At 40.8% G+C, this 25,236-nt stretch overlaps 1 pseudogene; it reads right to left on the bottom strand.

The window, feature by feature from the left end:
- Positions 1–23,870: 23,870 nt before the first annotated feature.
- The window catches only part of LOC122434693, a 31,443-nt pseudogene continuing 30,077 nt past the window's right edge, over positions 23,871–25,236 (bottom strand).

Raw genomic sequence — 25,236 nt, 5'->3', positions numbered from 1 at the left:
ATGGCACAAAGACAGAAATATAGATCAGTGGAACAGAATAGAAAGCCCAGAGATAAATCCACGAACCTATGGACACCTTATCTTTGACAAAGGAGGCAAGGATATACAATGGAAAAAAGACAACCTCTTTAACAAGTGGTGCTGGGAAAACTGATCAACCACTTGTAAAAGAATGAAACTAGAACACTTTCTAACACCATACACAAAAATAAGCTCAGAATGGATTAAAGATCTAAATGTAAGACCAGAAACTATAAAACTCCTAGAGGAGAACATAGGCAAAACCCTCTCTGACATAAATCACAGCAGGATCCTCTATGACCCACCTCCCAGAATATTGGAAATAAAAGCAAAAATAAACAAATGGGACCTAATGAAACTTAAAGCTTTTGCACTACAAAGGAAACTATAAGTAAGGTGAAAAGACAGCCCTCAGATTGGGAGAAAATAATAGCAAATGAAGAAACAGACAAAGGATTAATCTCAAAAATATACAAGCAACTCGTGCAGCTCAATTCCAGAAAAATAAATACCCAAAAAACATGGGCAAGACCAAGCGACATTATCCAAAGAACGACATCACAGGTGGCTAACAAACACATGAAAAGATGCTCAACATCACTCATTATCAGAGAAATGCAAATCAAAACCACAGTGGGGTACCATTACACGTCAGTCAGGATGGCTGCTATCCAAAAGTCTACAAGCAATAAATGCTGGAGAGGGTGTGGAGAAAAGGGAACCCTCTTACACTGTTGGTGGGAATGCAAATTAGTACAGCCACTATGGAGAACAGTGTGGAGATTCCTTAAAAAACTGGAAATAGAACTGCCATATGACCCAGTAATCCCATTTCTGGGCATACACACTGAGGAAACCAGATCTGAAAGAGACACATGCACCCCAATATTCATCACAGCACTGTTTACAATTTGCAGGACATGGAAGCAACCTAGATGCCCATCAGCAGACGAATGGATAAGGACATTGTGGTACATATACACCATGGAATATTACTCAGCCATTAAAAAGAATTCATTTGAATCAGTTCTAATGAGATGGATGAAACTGGATCCCACTATACAGAGTGAAGTAAGCCAGAAAGATAAACACCAATACAGTATACTAACACATATATATGGAATTTTAAAAGATGGTAATGATAACCCTATATGCAAAACAGAAAATGTGACACAGATGTACAGAACAGACTTTGGAACTCTGTGGGAGAAGGCAAGGGTGGGATGTTCTGAGAGAATCGCATTGAAACAAGTATACTATCAAGGGTGAAACAGATCACCAGCCCAGGTTGGATGCATGAGACAAGTGCTCAGGGCTGGTGCACTGGGAAGACCCAGAGGAATTGGGTAGAGAGGGAGGTGGGAGCGAAGATTGGGATGGGGAACACATGTAAATCCATGGCTGATTCATGTCAATGCATGGCAAAAACCCTACAATATTGTAAAGTAATTTGCCTCCAACTAATAAAAATAAATGAAAAAAATCACCAATGGCATTTTCACAGAATTAGAACAAAAATATTGTAATTTTTATGGAATCACAAATGACCCTAAATAGCCAAACCAATCTTAAGAAAGAAAAATAGAGCTGGAGGAATCAAGTGCCCTAATTCAGACTATGCTACATAGCTGTAGTAATGTAGAACTGATGTAGTAATGTAGAACTAAAACAGAAATATAGGTCAATGGAACAGGATAGAAAGTCCAGCAAAAATCTCACACACATTGTTGAGGTCCTTTAATGGACCAAAACCTGGTGGTATGGAGTCGACGATAAGAAAGTAAAGAGAGAAAGAGAGAGAGAGAAAAAAAAGACCCGGGGACCTAAGCTCTGATGGAACAAAGGTGCTTTAATGATTTTCCTATGAGTATATATAGGCTGTGGTACAAGAAACTTCTTTCAGGAATGATAGAGATCAGAAAACCAAATGTACAGCAACTGTTACCAAGGGAACAAGGGGTAATGTTAGTCACAAGGTCGGTAGGCAATCCATATCTCAAGAAAGGGGAACGAGACTAAGCAGTTTTGTCCTAAAGAGAATGTTTACTAAAGGAGACCCAAGCCTGCCTCACACAATGACCTCAGTCCCTGGGAGCAGCGTGCTGTTCCGCTTGAAGAGGGACAAAGGACTCATGAGAGACAGCACGTAAAAATCCTCCAGTCAAACATTCCCTGACAACACATATGTTCATCCAGTCTATGACAAATGAGGCAAGAATATACAATGGAGAAAGGACAACCTCTTCAATAAGTGGTGCTGGGGAAACTGGACTGTTGCATGTAAAAGAATGGCATGAAGTACACTTCCTAACACCATAAATAAAACTAAATTCAAAATGGGTTAAAGCCCTAAATATAAAGCTAGACACTATAAAATTATTAGAAAAAAACCTATGCAGAACACTCTGACATAAATCGCAGCAAGATCCGTTTTGACCCTTGTTCTTGTTTTTCAGTCGCTAAGTTGTCTCCAACTCTTTGCGACCCCATGAGCTGCAGCACGCTGTTTTCAAAGAATCCGACATGCCTGAGTTACTGAGCATGCATGGATGCACCCCAGTGTTCATTATAGCACTATTTGCAATAGCCAGGTCATGGGAGTAGCCTAAATATCAGTCAACCGTGACATAGATATGTAAGATACGGTACGTGTATACAATGGAACATTGAGTGTTCTGTGTGCTCAGTTGCTTTCTGTCTTTGCGACCCTATGGGCTGTAGCCCACCAGGCTTCTCTCTTCATAGGATTTCCGAGGCAATAATACTGGAGTGGGTTCCCCTGCCCTCCTCCAGGGGATCTTCCCAACCCAAATATCAAACCTGGGTCACTTACATCTCTTTAATTGGCAGTAGGTTCTTTATCATTCGTACAAACCAGGAAGCCCACAGTGAGATATTACTGAGCCATAAAAGAGAATGAATTAATGCCATTTGCAGCAACATGGATGTACCTAGAAACTGTCATACTGAGTGAAGTAAGTCAGACACAGGAAGGCAAATATCACATGATATCACTAATGTGTGAGAACTTGAAAGAGGATACAAATGAACTTATTGCAAAGCAGAAGTTGAGTCACAGATGTTGAAAATAAACTTATGGCTACCAGGGTTATGGGGTAGGAAATTGGGGTTGACATATATACACTCAGTTCAGTCCAGTTCAGTCTCTCAGTAGTGTCCGACTCTTTGCGACCCCATGAATCGCAGCACGCCAGGCCTCCCTGTCCATCACAAACTCCTGGAGTTTACTCAAACTCATGCCCATACAGTTGGTGATGCCATCCACCCATCTCATCCTCTGTCGTCCCCTTCTCCTCCCGCCCCCAATCCCTCCCAGCATCAGGGTCTTTTCCAATGAGTCAACTCTTTGCATGAGGTGGCCAAAGTATTGGAGTTTCAGCTTCAGCATCAGTCCTTCCAGTGAACACCCAGGACTTATCTCCTTCAGGATGGACTGGTTGGATCTCCTTGCAGTCCAAGGGACTCTCAAGGTCTTCTGCATATCACCATTAGTTTCACAAGCTCAGATTTTCGGCACCATGCTTTCTTCACAGTCCAACTCCACATCCAGGTACTATGACCACCTGGGAATAAGACCAGTAAGACCTTGAGCCAGATGGACTTTGTTGGCAAAGTAATTCTCTGCTTTTTATATCTATCTGGTTGTCATATACTTTCTTTCAGAGGAGTAAGTGTCTTTTTAATTCATGTTGCAGCCACCATCTGCAGTGATTTTGGAGCCCAAAAAAATAAACTCTTACACTGTTTCCACTGTCTCCCTATCTATTTGCCATGAAGTGATGGGACCAGATGCCAAACTCTTAGTTTTCTGAATGTTGAGCTTTAAGCCAACTTTTCTACTCTCCTCTTTTGCACTTTCATCGAATGAGGCTTTTTAGTTTCCTCTTCACGTTTCTGCCATATGATGGTTAGGTTGTTCATCTGCATATCTGAGGTTATTGATATTTCTCCTTGCAATCTTGATTCCAGCTTGTGCTTCATCCAGGCTAGCATTTCTCATGATGTACTCTGCATATAAGTTAAATAAGCAGGGTGACAATATACAGCCTTGACATACTCCTTTTCCTATTTGGAACCAGTCTGTTGTTCCATGTTCAGTTCTAACTGTTGCTTCCTGACCTGCATATAGGTTTCTCAAGAGGCAGGTCAAGTGGTCTGGTATTCCCATCTCCTTCAGAATTTTCCACAGTTTATTGTGATCCACACAGCCGAAGACTTTGGCGTAGTCGATAATGCAGAAATAGATGTTTTTCTGGAACTCTCTTGCTTTTTTGATGATCCAGTGGATATTGGCAATTTGATCTCTGGTTCCTCTGCCTTTTCTAAAACTAGCTTGAATATCTGGAAGTTCTCGGTTCACATATTGCTGAAGCGAGCCAGCAGAATGTAGTCCACTGGAGAAGGGAATGGCAAACCACTTCAGTATTATTGCCTTGAGAACTCCATGAACAGTATGAGAAGGCAAAATGATAGGATACTGAAAGAGGAACTCTCCAGGTCGGTAGGTGCCCAATATGCTACTGGAGATCAGTGGAGAAATAACTCCAGAAATAATGAAGGGATGGAGCCAAAACAAAACAATACCCAGTTGTGGATGGGACTGATGATAGAAGCAAGGTCTGATGCTGTAAAGAGCAATGTTGCATAGGAACCTGGAGTGTTAGGTCCATGAATCAAGGCAAATTGGAAGTGGTCAAACAGGAGATGGCAAGAGCGAATGTCGACATTCTAGGAATCAGCGAACTACAGTGGACTGGAGTGGGTGAATTTAACTCAGATGACCATTATATATATACACTGTTGCTGCTGCTAAGTCAGTTCAGTTGTGTCCGACTCTGTGCGACCCCATAGATGGCAGCCCACCAGGCTCCCGTCCCTGGGATTCTCCAGGCAAGAATACTGGAGTGGGCTGCCATTTCCTTCTCCAGTGCATGAAAGTGAAAAGTGAAAGAGAAGTCGCTCAGTCGTGTCTGACTCTTCGCGACCCCATGGACTGTAGCCTACTAGGCTCCTCGGTTCATGGGATTTTCCAGGCAAGAGTACTGGAGTGGGGTGCCATTGCCTTCTCTGATATATATACACTACTATATATTAAATAAATATTAAGAACCTTCTATGTAGCATAGGGAACTCTACTCAATATATTTTGATGGTCAATATGGGGAAGTTATTTTTAAAAAAGGGTATATATATGTACACATATAATTGATTCACTTTGCTGTACAGCAGAAACTAACACAACATTGTAAATCAGCTATACTCCAATAAAAAATTTAAAAGAAGTATTAAAAATATATATTCAAAAATGAAAAAAAGAAGAATTAATGGAAATCTTTTTAAAGTCTTCCAAAAAATCAGATAGGGGAATACTCCCAAAGTCTTTTTAAGGGACCAGGATTACCTTTATACCAAAGCAAGAAAATGGACATGAACTGAAGACTATAGACCAATATCCTCGATGAATATAGATGCAAAAACTGCAATAAATACTAGCAATTTTTATTCAGCAACACATTAAAAAGACAATTTACCTTGATCAAGTGGGTTTTATACCTGGGATGCAAGAATGATTTAATATATGACAACTGATCAATGTGATGTATTGAATTAATAGAGAAAAAGCAAAAACCATATGAGCATCTCAGTAGAAGCAGAAATACCATTTGACAAAAAATAAACATGTTTTTTGTGATAAAAATTCTTTACAAATTAAGTATAGGAGGAATGTAAAGCAACATAATAAAGACCATATATGTTAAGCCCAGAGGCAATATACTCAATGTTAAAAGGTTGAAAGATTTTTCTCTAAGTTCAGGAACAAGCAAAACTCTGAAAGCTACTCAACCTAGTACTGGAAGATCTTGCCAGAGGGATTGGGTAAGATGAAAAATAAAAGTCATTGGAATTGGAAAGTAAGAAGAAAAATAATCTTTATTTGCTCATGACATGAATTTTATATGTAGAGAAACCTAAAGACTCTACTCCCCAAAAACCTTAGATCTAATTATCAAATTTAGTAAAGTGACCAAATACAAGATTAACATATTAAATTAATAGTGTTTCTAAACACTGACAACAGATAATCTGAAAAAGAAAATTAAAAATGATCCTGTTTACAATAGCATCAAATACAATAACATATTTAGGAATACACTTTACCAAGGAGGTAGAAGGTATCTTCTACTCTGATAACTATAGCCAATGATGAAAGAAATCAAAGAAGATACAAATAATGGAAAAATATTTCATAGTCACAGATTTGAGAAAGTAATATTGTTAAAATGTACATACTGGGGGATTGGTTTAAGAGGGAAGAATAGAAGGATGTGCACTTGTCTCCTCCTGTGAGAGCACAAAAATTGGAATTAGCTGTTGAACAATCATTGGCAAGAATGCTCTGGAACCGATCAAAAAAAGATACCCCACACCCCAAAACAAAGAAGAAGCTGCAGTGCTATGCTAAGAGGGGCATAATCATAATAAAATCAAATCCCATATCCCTTAGTGGGTAACCCACAACCTGGAGAATAATAATACCAAAGAAATTCTCCCACTGTTATGAAGGTTCTGAGCCCCACATCAGGCTTCCCAGTCTGGGGACCCAATAAACAGACTAGAAACACCCAGGGAATCTGACTGAAGACCAGTGGGATTTGATTATGAGACTTGCACAGGACTGGGAGAAACAGATACTTCACTCTTTGAGGGCACAAACAATCTTTGTGTGAACCAAGACCCAGGGGAAAGGAGCAGTGACAGCACAGGTGTGATTTAGTCACTCAGTCATGTCTGACTCTTTGCAAACCTATGGACTACAGCCTGCCAGGGTCTTCTGTCCATGGGATTTTCCAGGCAAGAATATTGGAATGGATTGTCATTTCCTTCTCCAAGGGAACTTCCCAAAACAGGGATCGTAACTCAGATCTCCTGTACTGCAGGCAGTCTCCTACATTCCAGGTGGATTCTTTACCACTGAGACACTGAACCAAAACTACGCATTAGTGTTGGCGGGTCTCCTGTGGAGGCATGGGTTGGCAGGTTCTCACCACAGAGACAAGGGCACTGGCAGCAGCAGTCCTGGAAGGTGCTCCTTGGCGTAAGTCCTCTTGGGAGTCACCATGAACCCTACCATAGAGCCCAGTAGACCCCAGGGCTAGGTCATCTCAGGCCAAACAACTAACGGGGATGGAGCACAATCCCACCCATCAGCAGATAATTGGATTAAAGCTTTACTGAGCACTGCGCTGCCCACCAGAACAAGACCTGATTTTTCCCACCTCCAGTACCCATCATTAGGAAGCTTACACAAGTCTCTTAGCTTCCCCCATTAGAAGGCAGACAGAAGAAGCAAAAAGAACCATAATCCCACAGCAGCCAGAACAAAAACCACATCACATAAAGTTGATTAAGATGAAAAAGCAGAAATTTATATCCCAGATGAAGGGACAAGATAATACCCCAGAAAAACAAATGAATGAAGTGGAGACAGGCAAACTTCCAGAAAAAGGATTCAGAACAGTGATAGTGAAGATGATCCAGGATCTCAAGAAAATGATGGAGAAGATACAAGAAATGTTTACCAAAGACCTAGAAGAACTAAAGAACAAACAAACAGAGGTGAACTAGAAGGAATTAATAGCTGAATAACTAAGGCAGAAGAATGGGTATATGACCTGGAGGACAGAATGGTGGAAATTACTGCCACAGAACAGAATATTGAAAAAGAATGAAAAAAAAAATTGAAGACAGCCTAAGAGACCTCTGGGACAACATTAAATACACCAACATTCCCATTATAAGGGTTTTCAGAAGAAGAAAGAAAGGACCTGAGAAGATATTTGAAGAGACAATAGTTGAAAACTTCCCTAACATGGGAAAGGAAATAGTCAACCAAGTCCAGGAAGCACAGAGTCCCAGGCAGGATAAACCCAAGGAGGAACACACCAAGATACATAGTAATCAAGCTGACAAAAACTAAAGACAAAGATAAAATATCAAAAGCAACAAGGGGAAAACAACAAATAACATACAAGGGAAGTCCCATCACGTTTTCAGCTGATTTCTCAACAGAAACTCTACAACCCAGAAGGGAATGGTATGATGCATTTGGAGTGAAATGCATGAAAGGAAAGAAGTTACAATCAAGAATATTCTACCCAGCAAGACTCTGGTTCAGTTTTGATGGAGAAATCAAAAGATTTCCAGATAAGCAAAAGTTAGGAGAATTCAGCACCATCAAGACCATCCCCATGGAAAAGAAATGCAAAAAGGCAAAATGGTTGTCTGAGGAGGCCTTACAAATAGCTATGAAAAGAAGAGAAGCGAAGAGCAAAAGAGAAAAGAAAAGCTATTCCCATTTGAATGCAGAGCTCCAAAGAATAGCCAGGAGAGATAAGAAAGCCTTCCTCAGTGGTCAATGCAAAGAAATAGAGGAAAACAATAGAATGGGAAAGACTAGAGATCTCTTCAAGAAAATTAGAGGTACCAAGGGAACATGTCATGCAAAGATGGGTTCGATAAAGGACAGAAATGGTATGGACCTAACAGAAGCAGAAGATATTAAGAAGAGGAGGCAAGAATACACAGAAGAACTGTACAAAAAAGATCTTCACGACCCAGATAATCACGACGGTGTGATCACTCACCTGGAGCCAGACATCCTGGAATGTGAAGTCAGGTAGGACTTAGAAAGCATCACTACGAATAAAGCTAGTGGATGTGATGGAATTCCAGCTGAGCTATTTCAAATCCTGAAAGATGATGCTGTGAAAGTGCTGCACTCAATATGCCGGCAAATTTAAAAAACTCAGCAGTGGCCACAGGACTGGAAAAGGTCAGTTTTCATTCCAATACCAAAGAAGGGCAATGCCAAAGAATGTTCAAAAAGCTGTACAATTGCTCTCATTTCACATGCTAGCAAGGTAATGCTCCAAATCCTTCAAGCTAAGCTTCAACAGTATGTGAACCGAGAATGTCCAGATGTTCAAGCTGGATTTAGAAAAGGCAGAGGAGCCAGAGATCAAATTGGATCATCGAGAACTAATAAAAAAAAAAAAAAAAAAAAAAAGAAGAAAGCAAGAGAGTTCCAGAACATCTACTTTTGCTTCAATAACTACACTAAAGCCTCTGACTGTGTGGACCATTACAAACTGTTGAAAATTCTTCAAGAGATAGGAATACCAGACCACCTTACCTGCCTCCTGAGAAACCTGTATTCAGGTCAAAAAGCAACAGTTAGAACCAGATACGGAACAATGGATTGGTTCAAAATTGGAAAAATAGTGCATCAAGGCTGTATATTGTCACCCTGCTAACTTGTATGCAGAGTACATCATATGAAATGCCAGGCTGGATGGCTCACAACTCGAATCAAGATTGCTGGGAGAAATATCAACAACCTCAAATAGGCAGATGATACCACTCTAATGGCAGAAAGTGAAGAGGAACCAATGAGCCTCTTGAAGAGGATGAAAGAGGAGAGTAAAAAAGCTGGCTTAAAACTTAACATTCAAAAAACGAGTATCATGGCATCTGGTCTCATCACTTCAAAATAAATAGATGGGCAAAAAGTGAAAACAGTGACCGATTTTATTTTCTTGGGCTCCAAAATCACTGTGGATGGTGACTGCATCCTGATGTGAAGAGCTGACTAGTTGGAAAAGACCCTAATGCTGGGAAAATTGAAGGCAAAAGGTGAAGGGGGCGGCAGAGGACAAGATGGTTAGATAGCATCACCGACTCAATGAACAAGAGCTTGAGCAAACTCCAGGAGATAGTGAAGGACAGGGAAGCCTGGAGTGCTGCAGTCCATAGGGTCACAAAGAGTCAGACACGACTTAGCAACTGAACAACAAACCATGTACAAGCAGGTACTTTGCCAGGGATTCTTAGAGACTCAACCAGCAGGTATTTCCTGAGCCAAATCAAGAGCCTATTGTCTTTGAGGATGATAGCATCAAGCTATTGCAATGACATAAAAGTAGCAATGAATGCTGACAAGGGAAATAGAAGAGACTCCTTAAAATGAATGGCATCTGAACTGGGCTTTGGAGGATGGGGAGAATATTAATAGGATGGGTGTAACAAAAAGAGGGAACAACAAGAGGACAAGCAGGATGAAGAGGAATTTTCTAGGAGACAAAGCTAATAATATGGTGTGGCTGGGGCCTCTCAGAGAGGAGTTCGCGGGAGACGAAATATCCATGGGAAGATAGGGCTAGGTTATCAAAGACTTTGGATGCCGTGCTGAGAAATTTGTTGGAATAAGTACTTGAGCCTAAGAGACATGCTTGGATCTACATTTAAGAAAAAGATTCTAGTGGATGAATGGTGTAGGAGGAGAATGAGCACATAGACCATGTAGGAAATTTTTACAATACATCTAACAAAGGGCAATGCAGGCCTGAATTAGGATGATGGAAATGTAAAGGGAGGCACATATATGATACACATCAGCCGTAGGATAGGAGAGTCAGTGAGGAAATGACAGGAACATCTTGATTCTCCCCACACACCCAGGACAATGCTTGGCCAGTAGTAGGTGCTAGGTAAATGTTTGCTGAAAAAAATTACCAAGATTTTAGGTGACCTCTGATATGTTATAGAAGAACAGTAGGTGGGGTTTGAGAAGCCAAGTTTTAATGAGTAGTTGCATGAAGGGGATGAGACATGACAGGCAGTGAAAGCAGAATACAGCTGGGAGGTAAAGGGGGGGAGAAACAATCCATTAACTTGAGAGAAAAATGAGGTAGACAAAATATTAGGAGCAAGAAAGAACACCTTAGTAGGCTAATGAAAGAACCAGTGGATAAATAAAATCTAAAGATATGAGGAGGAATATTAATTACAGAGCATCTTCATCAAAACAGAATGGGAATGCATGTATATATTTACAACAGAGAATTATGTAATTCTCCTTAACTGTAAAGGCAGATTAAGCTGGTATTTTATTTTCTCCTAAGCCCTAGCTTCCCTCTCAACTACATCCCTCCATGCCTCAGAGCTTCTCATTCATGTCAACCTCAGAAACAACAAAATTTTTCACCCCATTACATATTCTATACCTGGAATCATAATATGATGTTTATTCTAAGGGAGCTGCAGAAACCAAGCTAGTCCATCCAAGCACTTAAAGTATATGCTCCCAAACTTTCAACACATTTGATATGAAAGGCTCATTCCTATTCGCTAATACCAATGAAACAGTTAGGAACCATAGGATACCAAGTCACTCTAGCTTCTGAATTACAATCAATTTTCAAATTTATCAAAGCGATGGTATTGATGTGTTAACTTCATTTTCTGTCAAGTTAATCATCGAACTTACTGTAGCTCAGTTTCCCTCATAAAATGAAATTGGACTAAACATTGAGTTGTTATTTCCAAGTTCAAAAATTATATTTATTGTTGTTATTCAGTCACTAAGTCATGTCCAACTCTTTGTGATCCCATGAACTGCAGCACACAAAACTTCCCTGTCCTGTCTCCCAGAGTTTGCCCAAACTCATTCCCATTGAATCAGTGATGCCATCCAACCACCTCATCCTCTGTCGTCTGCTTCTCCTGTTGTTTTCAATCTTTTCCAGCATCAGAGACTTTTCTAATGAGTCAGTCCTTCTCATCAGGTGGCCAAAGTACTGGAGCTTTAGTTTCAGCATCAGTCCTTCCAATGAATACTCAGGGTTGATTTTCTTCAGGATTGACTCTCCTTGCAGTCCAAGGGACTCTCAAGAGTCTTCCAGCACCACAGTTTGAAAGCAATAATTCTTCAGCACACAGTCTTCTTTAGTCCAAGTCTCACACCTTACATGACTACTGGAAAAACCACAGCTTTGACTACTCAAACCTTTGTTGGAAAAATGATGTCTCTGCTTTTTAATACACTGTCTAGGTTTGTCATAACTTTTCTTCCAAGGAGTTAGCATCTTTTAATTTCATGGCAGCTGTCACTGTCAGCAGCAATTTTGGAGCCCAAGCTGCCCAGGATCTGGGACTATCACCTCTTGTGTACAGGTTACAGGAGGATGACAGGAATCAATAATCATTTCATCCTTTGCTCAGAAAAGGAAAGGGATGAAAAAATATCACACAACAATTGGACACCTAAACTGTGAACCAGTGTCACAAACATATTTGAAATCTTGTCAGAGAAAAGACAAGTCATCATCTGCTACTCCAGTCATTTTAAGTTGGAAGCATACATCACCAGGCACAAAAAACGAAAATATGAGACGCGAACTCTAGGAGAAGTAAAGCTGTAAATTCCACTTCTGAACATTAGCTTCATAATTTTAAATGACTCTTGGGAATAAAATAAGGACAGGAAGAATTTAACAGCTACATTTCCAAAATCTACCTAATTAGCTTCACTGTTGTCATTCCCTGAAGTTATAATTCCAGGTTGAGTGATTTTTAACTCCTTCCACATCATAACAGGCTTTCCTGGTGGCTCAATTTGTAAAGTATCCACCTGCACTGCAGGAGACATGGGTTTGATCCCTGAGTTGGTAAGATACCCTGGAGAGGGAAATGGCAACCCACTCTGGTACTTTTGCCTGGGAAATCCCACAGACAGAGGATGGCTGAGTTTATTCATTTTTATAATTTAATTTAATTTCTCTTCAATCTTCCTCCCATCTCTGGGAGACTGAGTACTGATCCTATAAACCAGTGACTTTTCTTAACCAAAAAAGAAAAAAAAATCAATAAATCAGAGAAAAAAGAGAAGTCACTGTACTGAGAACACAGGCACTTTAGCAGCACCTTTCTCTGGATCTCTCTCCCTGTGCCACCCATTAGCTTAGGCTTGATCTTGGGTGGCCTTGGCCTGCAATAGCTTGGAGTATGGCTTGGGTTCCCAGTCAGAGATTGGGCTGGGTCGCAGTGGTTAAAGCACCAGATCCTAGCCAGTAGACCAGTGGTCACTGACAAGGGCCCTGGCCCTATAGCTTTGAGGAAAAGAATTTCAACAAAGATGGGAAGTAGTGAAGGTAGTAAATTATTTATTAAGAGGGAAAAAATATAGTACATGTTTATAGGCAAACAGGCAACTCAGGGAGAGAGAGAGGTGGTGAGTTGAGCCCTTATGGCAGTTTGAATTACTTTTAAAGGGCATTCCTGAGTCTCCTTTGGCCAATCATTTTGACTTGCCTGTTTCACAGTCCATATTTGGTATATATTAGGAACCTACCATGTGTGCACACATAACTTAGCCAAGATGGGTATTACCAAAAAGATGTCTGGGTAAGGAACATCCCTTGATGCAACTCCCCTTTGGCCTCCAAGAAGTCTTTTCTGCACACATGTGGCCAGGGAGGTCTCCTGACTTCAAGAATAAGAAATATGTGGTCTGGGCAGGGGCCAGCCTTCTCCCTTAATTGTCCTGCCATTCTCATCGTAGAGTTTCAGTCAACTGGGAATGAATCTCCAATTGCTTTACCCTATGAGGAGTCATGCTGAAGATGTTCAAGCTGGTTTTAGAAAAGGCAGAGGAACCAGAGATCAAATTGCCAATATCCACTGGATCATCAAAAAAGCAAGAGAGTTCCAAAAAAACATCTATTTCTGCTTTATTGACTATGCCAAAGCCTTCAACTGTGCGGATCACAATAAACTGTGGAAAATCCTGAAGGAGATGGGAATACCAGACCACTTGACCTGCCTCTTGAGAAACCTATATGCAGGTCAGGAAAGAACAGTTAGAACAGGACATGGAACAACAGACTGGTTCCAAATAGGAAAAGCAGTATGTCAAGGCTGTATATTGTCACCCTGCTTATTTAATTTATATGCGGAGTACATCATGAGAAACGCTGGGCTGGAAGAAGCACAAGCTGGAATCAAGATTGCCAGGAGAAATATCAATCACCTCAGATATGCAGATGACACCACCCTTATGGCAGAAAGTGGGTAGGAACTAAAAAGCCTCTTCATGAAAGTGAAAGAGGAGAGTGAAAAAGTTGGCTTAAAGCTTATCATTCAGAAAACTAAGACCATGGCATCTGGTCCCATCACCTCATGGGAAATAGATGGGGAGACAGTGGAAACTGTGTCAGACTTTATTTTTTGGGGCTCCAAAATCACTGCAGATGGTGACTGCAACCATGAAATTAAAAGACACTTACTCCTTGGAAGGAAAGTTATGACCAACCTAGATAGCATATTAAAAAGCAGAGACATTACTTTGCCAACAAAGGTCCATCTGGTCAAGGCTATGGTTTTTCCAGTGGTCATGTATGGATGTGAGAGTTGGACTGTGAAGAAAGCTGAGCACTGAAAATTGATGCTTTTGAACTGTGGTGTTGGGAAGACTCTTGAGAGTCCCTTGGACTGCAAGGAGATCCAACCAGTCCATCCTAAAGGAGATCAGTCCTGGGTGTTCATTGGAAGGACTACTGCTGAGGCTGAAACTCCAATACTTTGGCCACCTCATGTGAAGAGTTGACTCATTGGAAAAGACCCTGATGCTGGGAGGGATTGGGGGCAGGAGGAGAAGGGGACGACAGAGGATGAGATGGGTGGATGGCATCACCGACTGTATGGGCATGAGTTTGAGTAAACTCCAGGAGTTTGTGATGGACAGGGAGGCCTGGCGTGCTGCAATTCATGGGGTCACAAAGAGTTGGACATGACTGAGCGACTGAATTGAACTGAACTGATGAGGAGTCATCTGCCTCTTGCCTCAGTCTGATTTTTTTTAAAACTGAGCAAAAGAGCAGGCCTTAAAAAAAAAAAAAAAAAAAAAAAAGTGATTCCGAGTAAGATAAGTAAGGCTGGTAGAGCTGGAACTGGAAGGGAAGTTCTCTTGAGCCCTAGCCAAAAGCCCTTCACAAAGTCCTACAAGAGGAAAACTTCAGTGAAGAACTGCACGTCCAATCAAATCATGTCTTTATGATACAATGCCTTGATGAAATAAGTTATCAGTATAAATTAATTCAGATAATTTGTGTGCAGTGCTGTTAAAAGAAAAATTTTTGGTAGAAAATACATGGTATGTTTTCAGATGTGTGAGTATGCCAAGGAAACTTCAAAAATGTTAGCTGGACTTGGGAAGAGAAAGACCATTGCAATCCATTCAGACTTCATTCCTACATACCACTTATCCTCCAGTGACTGTGTTCCTAATTCCAGTAAAATATCTTCATATTCAGTTCAGTTCAGTTCAGTCGCTCAGTCGTGTCCGATTCTTTGAGACCCCATGAATCACAGTATGCCAGGCCTCCCTGTCCATCACAAACTCCTGGAGTTTACGCAAACTCATATCCATCGAGTCAGTGATGCCATCCAGCCATCTCATCCTCTGTCGCCCCTTCTCCTCCTACCCCCAATCCCTCCCAGCATCAGGGTCTTTTCCAATGAGTCAACTCTTCACATGAGGTGGCCAAAGTATTGGAGTTTCAGCCTCAGCAGTAGTCCTTCCAATGAACACCCAGGACTGATCTCCTTCAGGATGGACTGGTTGGATCTCCTTGCAGTCCAAGGGACTCTCAAGAGTCTTCTCCAACACCATAGTTCAAAAGCATCAATTTTTCAGCACTCAGCTTTCTTCACAGTCCAACTCTCACATCCATACATGACCACTGGAAAAACCATAGCCTTAACCAGATGGACCTTTGTTGGCAAAGTAATGTCTCTGCTTTTTAATATGCTATCTAGGTTGGTCATAACTTTCCTTCCAAGGAGTAAGTGTCTTTTAATTTCATGGTTGCAGTCACCATCTGCAGTGATTTTGGAGCCCCAAAAAATAAAGTCTGACACAGTTTCCACTGTCTCCCCATCTATTTCCCATGAGGTGATGGGACCAGATGCCATGGTCTTAGTTTTCTGAATGTTGAGCTTTAAGCCAACTTTTTCACTCTCCTCTTTCACTTTCATGAAGAGGCTTTTTAGTTCCTATCCACTTTCTGCCATAAGGGTGGTGTCATCTGCATATCTGAGGTGATTGATATTTCTCCTGGCAATCTTGATTCCAGCTTGTGCTTCTTCCAGCCCAGCATTTCTCATGATGTACTCCGCATATAAATTAAATAAGCAGGATGACAATACACAGCCTTGATGTACTCCTTTTCCTATTTGGAACCAGTCTGTTGTTCCATGTCCTGTTCTAACTGTTCCTTCCTGACCTGCATATAGGTTTCTCAAGAGGCAGGTCAGATGGTCTGGTATTCCCATCTCCTTCAGAATTTTCCACAGTTTATTGTGATCCACACAGTCAGACTTTGACATAGTCAGTAAAGCAGAAATAGATGTTTTTCTGGAACTCTCTTGCTTTTTTGATGATCCAGTGGATATTGGCAATTTGATCTCTGGTTCCTCTGCCTTTTCTAAAGCCAGCTTGAACATTCTTCATATTAGGACCAGAGAATACACTAGTACCATCCGAAGTGGCCCTGGACATATTGGGAGAAGAAATCAAGCAGGATAACAGTGAGGACCAGAGGATGGACGGGTACAGGCCAAAGTAACCTTGACAGACCATCCCCGCATGGTAGGCTTCCCTAGCCCTGCCCCTGTAACCATAGCAACAGGGGCCGGAAATCCTGGTTGGGGGAGTGGGAGTGGGGGTGAGGCAGGAGGGGTCCCTCCATCCTCAGAGATGTTCTCTTCCTCCCTATCCGAGCATCTCCCTGCCCATGGTCCCACTCCGGACATCAGCAAAGACCATGCCTCTCATGGTGTCCGTTTCTAGCTTTCCTCCCTCTCATCACCCTCAATGTGATGTCCTGTCCTCCAGCTCCCTAGCTCTAGTGCCAGTGCATTGATAGTCTCAACCTCCTGGAGACCTCCAGCTCACCAACCACACATCCATTTACACCATCTACCAGGCCCCTCCTCACTCCACTGAGCCGGGGCTGGAAGCTGTCCCCAATAAACACACCTCTTGTGCTCCTTGCACCTTCCTGCTTACTCACTCCCTGCCTGTATCTGAGCTCCTGAGCATTGAGGAGAAAACTTTTCAACCTTACAGAAGTGTTTTATCTTAAATTCAAGACCAGAGGAGAATTGCTGTTCATTTTCACTCTTACCTACCTACATTACTGCACTACACACTAGCAACCTTCCTCCATCTGGATACAATTTCAGTTTTCTTAAACCTACCAAGTCTTGACTTGTGACCCAAAATATGGTCTATTCTGGAAAATATTCCTAGTGAACATGAGAAAAAAGCGTATGCTGCTGGTGTTGGATGGAATGTCCTGTAGATACCAGTTAGGTCCATCTGATCTAATGTATAATTTAAGGCTTTCATATCCTTATTAATTTTCTGCCTGAATGACCTGTCTGTTGGTGTAAGTGAGGTATAAATTCCCCCACTATCATTGTGTTGGGCTCCTGTTTGCCCTGTGGTAGAGAATTCACCTGCCAATTCAGAAGACGCAAGTTCAGTCCTTGGGTTGGGAAGATCCCCTGGAGAAGGAAATGGTAACCCACTGCAGTGTTCTTGCCTGGTAAATCCCATGGACATAGGAGCCAAGTGGGCTACAATCCATAGAGTCGCAAAAGAGTCAGACACAAGTTAGCAACTAATCAATGGCATCATTGTGTTATAGTTGATTTCCCCTTTTATGTTTGTTAGCATTTGCCTTATGTATTGATATGTTCCTATGCTGGGTATGTGAATTTTCCCAGTTGTTAGGTCTTTGTCTTGCATTAATCCTGTGATCATTATATAGTGTCTTTCCTTGTCTCTTGTAATTTCCTTAAACTCTACTTTGAGTGATATGAGAAATGCTGCTCCAGCTTTTTAAAAAATTTTCCCTTTAAAAGGAATATCTTTTTCCATCCCCTCACATTCAGTCTGAATATGTTCCTAGGTCTGAAGTGGGTCTATTCTAAACAGCACATACAGGACTTGTTTTTGTATCCATTAGCCAGTCTGTGTTTTTTAGTTGGAGCATTTAATCCACTTGCATTTAAAGAAATTGTTAGGATATGTATTCCTACTGGCATTTTCTCAATTGTTACAGGTTTATTTCAGTAGCTCTTATCTTTTTATTTTGTTTCTTGCCTAGATAAGGCCCTTTAGCATTTGTTGTAAAGCTTGTTTGGTAGTGCTGAATTCTCTAAATTTTTGCTTATCTGTAAAGTTTTTTATTTCTCCTTGATTTCAGAGAGATCCTTGCTGGGTAGAGTAATCTTGGTTGTCAGTCAGTCAGTTTAGTCGCTCAGTCGTGTCTGACTCTTTGCGACCCCATGAATCGCAGCATGCCAGGCCTCCCTGTCCATCACAAACTCCTGGAGTTTACTCAAACTCATGCCCATCAAGTCAGTGATGCCATCCAGCCATCTCATCCTCCGTCATCCCCTTCTCCTCCCGCCCCCAATCCCTCCCAGCATCAGGGCCTTTTCCAATGAGTCAACTCTTTGCATGAGGTGGCCAAAGTATTGGAGTTTCAGCTTCAGCATCAGTCCTTCCAATGAACACCCAGGACTGATCTCCTTCAGGATGGACTGGTTGGATCTCCTTGCAGTCCAAGGGACTCTCAAGAGTCTTCTCCAACACCATAGTTCAAAAGCATCAATTTTTCGGTGCTCAGCTTTCTTCACAGTCCAACTCTCACATCCATACATGACCACTGGAAAAACCATAGCCTTAACCAGATGGACCTTTGTTGGCAAAGTAATGTCTCTGCTTTTTAATATGCTATCTAGGTTGGTCATAACTTTCCTTCCAAGGAGTAAGTGTCTTTTAATTTCATGGTTGCAGTCACCATCTGCAGTGATTTTGGAGCCCAAAAAAATAAAGTCTGACACAGTTTCCACTGTCTCCCCATCTATTTCCCATGAGGTGATGGGACCAGATGCCATGGTCTTAGTTTTCTGAATGTTGAGCTTTAAGCCAACTTTTTCACTCTCCTCTTTCACTTTCATGAAGAGGCTTTTTAGTTCCTCTTCACTTTCTGCCATAAGGGTGGTGTCATCTGCATATCTGAGGTGATTGATATTTTTCCCGGCAATCTTGATTCCAGCTTGTGCTTCATCCAGCCCAGCATTTCTCATGATGTACTCTGCATATAAGTTAAATAAGCAGGATGACAATACACAGCCTTGACATACTGCTTTTCCTATTTGGAACCAGTCTGTTGTTCCATGTCCTGTTCTAACTGTTCCTTCCTGACCTGCATATAGGTTTCTCAAGAGGCAGGTCAGATGGTCTGGTATTCCCATCTCCTTCAGAATTTTCCACAGTTTATTGAGATCCACACAGTCGAAGACTTTGGCATAGTCAATAAAGCAGAAATAGATGTTTTTTTGGAACTCTCTTGTTTTTTGATGATCCAGTGGATATTGGCAATTTGATCTCTGGTTCCTCTGCCTTTTCTAAAACCAGCTTGAACATCTGGAAGTTCTCCATTCACGTATTGCTGAAGCCTGTCTTGGAGAATTTTGAGCATTACTTTACTAGCGTGGGAGATGATTGCAATTATGCGGTAGTTTGAGCATTCTTTGGCACTGCCTTTCTTAGGGATTGGAATGAAAACTGACCTTTTCCAGTCCTGTGGCCACTGCTGAGTTTTCCAAATTTGCTGGCATATTGAGTGCAGCACCTTCACAGCATCATCTTTCAGGATTTGAAATAGCTCAACTGGAATTCCATCACATCCACTAGCTTTGTTTGTAGTGATGCTTTCTAAGGCCCACTTGACTTCACATTCCAGGATGTCTGGGTCTAGGTGAGTGATCACACCATTGTGATTATCTGGGTCATGAAGATCTTTTTTGTACAGTTCTTCTGTATATTATTGCCTCCTCTTCTTAATATCTTCTGCTTCTGTTAGGTCCATACCATTTCTGTCCTTTATTGAACCCATTGTTGCATGAAATGTTCCCTTGGTATCTCTAATTTTCTTGAAGAGATCTCTAGTCTTTCCCATTCTATTGTTTTCCTCTATTTCTTTGCATTGATCGCTGAGGAAGGCTTTCTTATCTCTCCTGGCTATTCTTTGGAGCTCTGCATTCAAATGGGAATATTTTTCCTTTTCTTGGTTGTAGGTTTTTCTTATATTACTTTAATTGTATCCTGCCACTCTCTTCTGGTCTGCAGAGTTGCTCTTGAAAGATCAGCTGTTAGCCTTGTGTGGATTCACTTGTATGTTATTTGTTGCATTTCTTTTGCTTTTATTTATTACTTTTAATATTTTTCATGTTTATTTTTTGGTCATTTGATTAGTATATGTCTTGGCATGTTTCTCCTTGGGTTATCGTATATGGGACTCTCTGCACCTCTTGGGATTGACTATTTCCTTGCCTATGTCAGGAAAGTTTTTGTCTATTATCTCTTCAAGGATTTTCATAGACCCTTTCTCTCTCTCCCTCTTCTTCTGGGATTGTTATAATTCAAATTTGGTGCACTTAATATTGTCCCAGAGGTGTCTGAGGTTGTCTTTGATTCTTTTCATTCTTTTTTTCTTTTCTCTCTCCCAGTTATTTTCACCATTCTATCTAACATCTCACTTAACCATTCTTCTGCTTCAGTTATTCAGCTATACATTCCTTCTAGAGTATCTTTGGTTTCACTAATTGTGTTGTTCACTACTGTTTATTCTTTATCTCTTATAGGTCTTTGTTAAATGTGTCAAATGATTCTTGCATTTTAATTTCAAGATTTTGGATCATCTTTAATATCTTTACATTGATTTTTTTTCAGACTGTTTGCCTATTTCCTCTTCATTTTTTTGATCTTGTAAGTTTTTAACTTGCTCCTTCATATGCAAAATAATTTTCTGTTATTTTGTCTAATTACTATATTTGAAGTCTCCTTTTCTTAGGCTACAGAGTCATAGTTCTTGCTTCTAGTCTATGCCCCCGGTGCTTGAGGTTGGTCCAGTGGTTTGTGTGGGCTTCATTTTGGGAAGGACTTGTCTCTACATTCTAGTGGATGGAGGTGAGTTTTGTTCCCCTCTGATGGGCAGTACTATGTGAGGTGGTGTGCTTTGGGGTGTCTGTGGGCAGACAGTGTGCTCATATATGGGTTTGTTTTTCTTTCTTGCTTTTTTGATTGAAGTATCCAGCACTGGGTGCTGCAGGAAGTTGAGTGGTACTGGGTATTGGATGTAGATGGAGGACATTGTGAGAGTTCTCACAATTAATACTCCCTAGGATCATAAGTTCTCTTGTATTCTAGCATCCTATACTCGGTACTCTCACCCCAGAGGCGCAAGCCCAACTTTTGCTCAGGGAACTGAGACCCCATGAGCCATTTGGCTTGGTAACAGAAAAAGGCTTAAAAAAGAAACAAAAGAAACCCAGAAAACAAAAAACAAAATCCAAGCAAATGATAAAATAAATCAGACAAACAGAAACCACCCCCCCCCAAAAAAGGAACACACATACACAAGAAACCAAATCAGACCAATGAACACAAAGAAAGGGAGAATGACCCACCAGACAAAACCAAACAAAACCCAACAAAACCAAAAATGAAATCAACCAATTAAAAACAAAACCAACTAAAACACAAAAAAGAAAACAAAACCAAAGCTGTGTGCCAAATGAGGCACTAAGCAAAGAAAACAGAACAGAGAAACATGGGAAAAAAGAAAAGCAAAGTTTAAAAAGAAGTATATAAAAAAATCAACAAAAGAGTCAAAAACCACAGAACAGCAGAAAGCTGAAATAGCAGAAACATATAAAAGAAATAAAGAGTGTGCTTTTAAAAAAATCCCCAAAGCCTAAGTATAAATAATAACAACCAAAAAAAAAAAAAAAAAAAAAAAAAAAACGGAGAAAAAACAGGGAGAAAAAAACAGAACCAGCAACAGAATGAATCAAAACATAAAAATAATAATGAATGTTTTCCTGGGGTCTCAGTTTCCAGCATCTTTGACCTTTCTGTGAGACACAGCCCACCTCCACCTTCCCAGGAGGCCCTCCAATTCTATGGAGGATTGGTCTCTTGACCTGTTGTAAGGATAGCTCAGATTCTAATCCAGCCCTACTCTCACATGTGCTTGTCTCCATATCCACAGCTACCAGGGGTAGAGCATTTTCTTTTGTGGGAAAACTCATTGTCCTTTTTTATATTCCCCAGACAGAGTCTACCTAGTTGATTGTGTGGGTTTAATTTGCAGCTTATACAGCTGATGAAAACGTTTTTGGTTTTTAATCCTATTCCTTAGTTGCCCTGTCCCTGGAACTCAATTGTGGTCTTATCCTCAGCTCTGCATGTGGGCTACTTGAAGGAGTCTGCTCTTGAGGCTGCCCTGGAGGACTTGGGTCTGCCTTAGTGAGGACAGGGCCTGGAAATGGTGCAACTCCTTGTATAATGGGGACCCAGGCAGCACCAGGTGCTCAGAGAAGCCAGCAACCACGAGTGGAAGAGATATGGCTCTGTTAGGAGCCTTTTCTATCTCCAGCAGCAGACACTCAAAGGGCCACTCTGGCCTGCCCTTCTCTATTGCTCATTGCACCAGGTGCTCAAATGGCAGTCCTCACTAGTCCTTCTCTATAGCTCAGCTACTGGGACCAGTATGCGGGAGAGAGATGCTACAGTGTTGGCTCCATCCCCTGTGTGTGTCTCAGCAATAGCACCCTGCTTCTATGGCTGCCTGGTTTACCTCCAAAGGCAATACATATTGCAGATTTCCTCCCTCCCATTCCCTCAGGACATCTCTCACAGTCAACAGCAGTCCTCACCCCCAGGCTTTCTCTCCACTCCCCATGTTCCAGCTCCTAGGTCCCATGTGCAGCTGGACATGCATCTCTGTCTGGGGTATATAAAGCTGTAGCACAGGCTGTCTGTGTGTCTCTCACTCTATTCAGACTGTCATAGATCATTTACTTCACCCTCCTGTGACACCTTCAAATGTTTCCCTTCCACCTCAACCAATTTCCTCAGATGTGGAAGTCTCTCCTCTGCTTCAGCTCCCCCACCCCTGGGTGCAGGTCTGGTCCTTCTTGCTTGCCTCCTCCTTCTCCCTCCTTTCTTTCGTCCTACCCAGTCATGTGTAGATTTGTATAATCTTTTCCAGTTGTCAACAACTCCTGCCAGTATTCAGCTGGTGTTCTGTGAGAACTGTTGCAACTGTAGATCTATTCTTGTTGCATCTGCGGAGACAGATGCATTCCATGCCACCTATTCCTCTGCCATCTTGACTGGACCCCTGCTACTTTACTCTTAATCAAGATTGTTTCAACTGTCCTTGGGCCTCTGAATGTCCATATAAATTTTAGAATATGTTCATCTATATCTACAAAACAACCTTCCTGGGATTTTGATAGGAATCATATTAAATCTGTAAAACTGTTTGGAGAGCATTGGCCTCATTTTTGTGGAATCTTCCAACTTGTGAACATGATAGGTCTCTCGATTTGTTGGGGTATTCTTTAGGATCATGCATCAGTATCCTATTATTGTCTTCTTGTGAATCCTATATATGTTTTATCAATGTATAGATGTTTCATTTTGGAGGGTGACTTTTAAGTGATAAAGTGGGTTTAACTTTGGTTTTCACTATCATTTTTAGTGTACAGAAATGCAAATATCTTTAAATCTTGATAAAAATGTTTAAGTCATATATTAAAGTTGGCAGTGTATTTCAGATGTACAGAACAGTTTGCATCAAGCAGTGTTTTGTGTATCAGAAACATCAATATGACCAAAATGTTGTCTTTTGTCTTGATATTAATAACAAATTGATATTTATAATATACAGTGTTACTGAGAAGGTACAACACTGGAATTATTTTGTTTTAAAATCACCATTTAATAAATAATAGCACAGCCCCAAAAGAAACATTCAGGAAAGTTATGAAAATTAGGGGATAAGAAGCTTCGGTAGCATTTTTTCACATGTTATAGTCATCATTCCTTCTTGTTTGTAAAACTATGATTCTTGTAGTTGTAAGTTTTGCTTAGTTCCGACATGACAACAAATTACTTTTCCCCAGCTTTATTGAAATATTAATGACATATGACAAATTATTTTCAGTGTAGGCTTTTCAGTTTGCTCAAGATTATGAATCAAAGGTGGGGTGAAGCAGCATTTCCAGCTCATAAGTGCATCTACAGGTAACGTTGTGTCTCCCAAATTAAGTTTGTGGCATTTAAACCAATAAATTGCAGCAATGAGAAAACTATTGGGAAAATAAAACCAGGGAATGTTCATCTCAATATAGACTGGAATGTGTACTTTAAATAAAAGGATGGTTGCTTGAAGTAGTACAGATGGCAACCAGGTATCAAGAAAACAGATGCTATCTTGGTCAGGAATACATTTTTTAGAATTCGTAGTGTAACTATCAGAATGAAAGACAAAATACAGGGTAGTCTCATTCATATTAGAAGTTTTCCTAAGAGCCAGTACCAAAGTAATGACTTCTGACCAAGAGATAAAATCATCACCATCACCATGGAAAATGACAGAGAGTAACTATGAACACTTAAGTAGAAGGCACATGGAAAAAATAAACATTTTGAGCCTTCAGGCTTTGGTAGATAGCTGGACTCCTAGTGGCTCAGATGGTATGGTAAAGAATCTGCCTGCATTGCAGGAGACCCGGGTTCTATGCCTGGGTTGGGAAGATCCCCTGGAAAAGGAAATGGCAACCCACTCCAATATTCTTGCCTGGGAAATTTGATGGACAGAGGAGCCTGGGGGTTACAGTCCACAGAGTCACAAAAAAAGCATCAGACACGTCTTAGCAGCTAAAACAACAATCGGGAAAACTGTATAGCCATAAGTTAAGCCATAAGTAAAGGAAATAATTTGAGTAAACAGTCAGATGTGATATTTAGTAAACCTAGTGCCTAAAGGTACAAGAGTCTGTGAAGTAGGATATAATGGAAATGTTTACCAAAAATAAAAGACAAATGTTAGTGAAATGCAAAAAAAAAAAAAAAACCTATAAAAGTCTGATAGGTGCTTTTGTCTTCTCATTCCTAGCTGGAGGATATTTAATCTTATGTTCCCTAGTATAATCAAGAATATAAAACAGCTGATATCTAGGGACTTGTTGGTTTGATGGAACTGGCACTGCAAAGAGCAGTCCTCTAAAGGAAAAGTAGTCATGTTTTTAAATTTCAAAAAGCTTGCTGAAATTCATATGATAAAACACTGTTTCATTTTATTTCCCATCCTTTGTTGTCTCCAGTGGGTCTTTCTGACAATGTTTATGTTTTATTTCACTTTTACTGCCTTAAATTATCTTACTTTTGATTTCTTGTATTTCATTTTGCTATACCACAATGCCTAG

Source organism: Cervus canadensis, chromosome X (assembly GCF_019320065.1).
Source record: "Cervus canadensis isolate Bull #8, Minnesota chromosome X, ASM1932006v1, whole genome shotgun sequence".
NCBI classification, from domain to species: Eukaryota; Metazoa; Chordata; class Mammalia; order Artiodactyla; family Cervidae; genus Cervus; species Cervus canadensis.
Note: the sequence above shows the minus strand (reverse complement) of the source record. Positions and strands in the feature narration are given on the sequence as shown.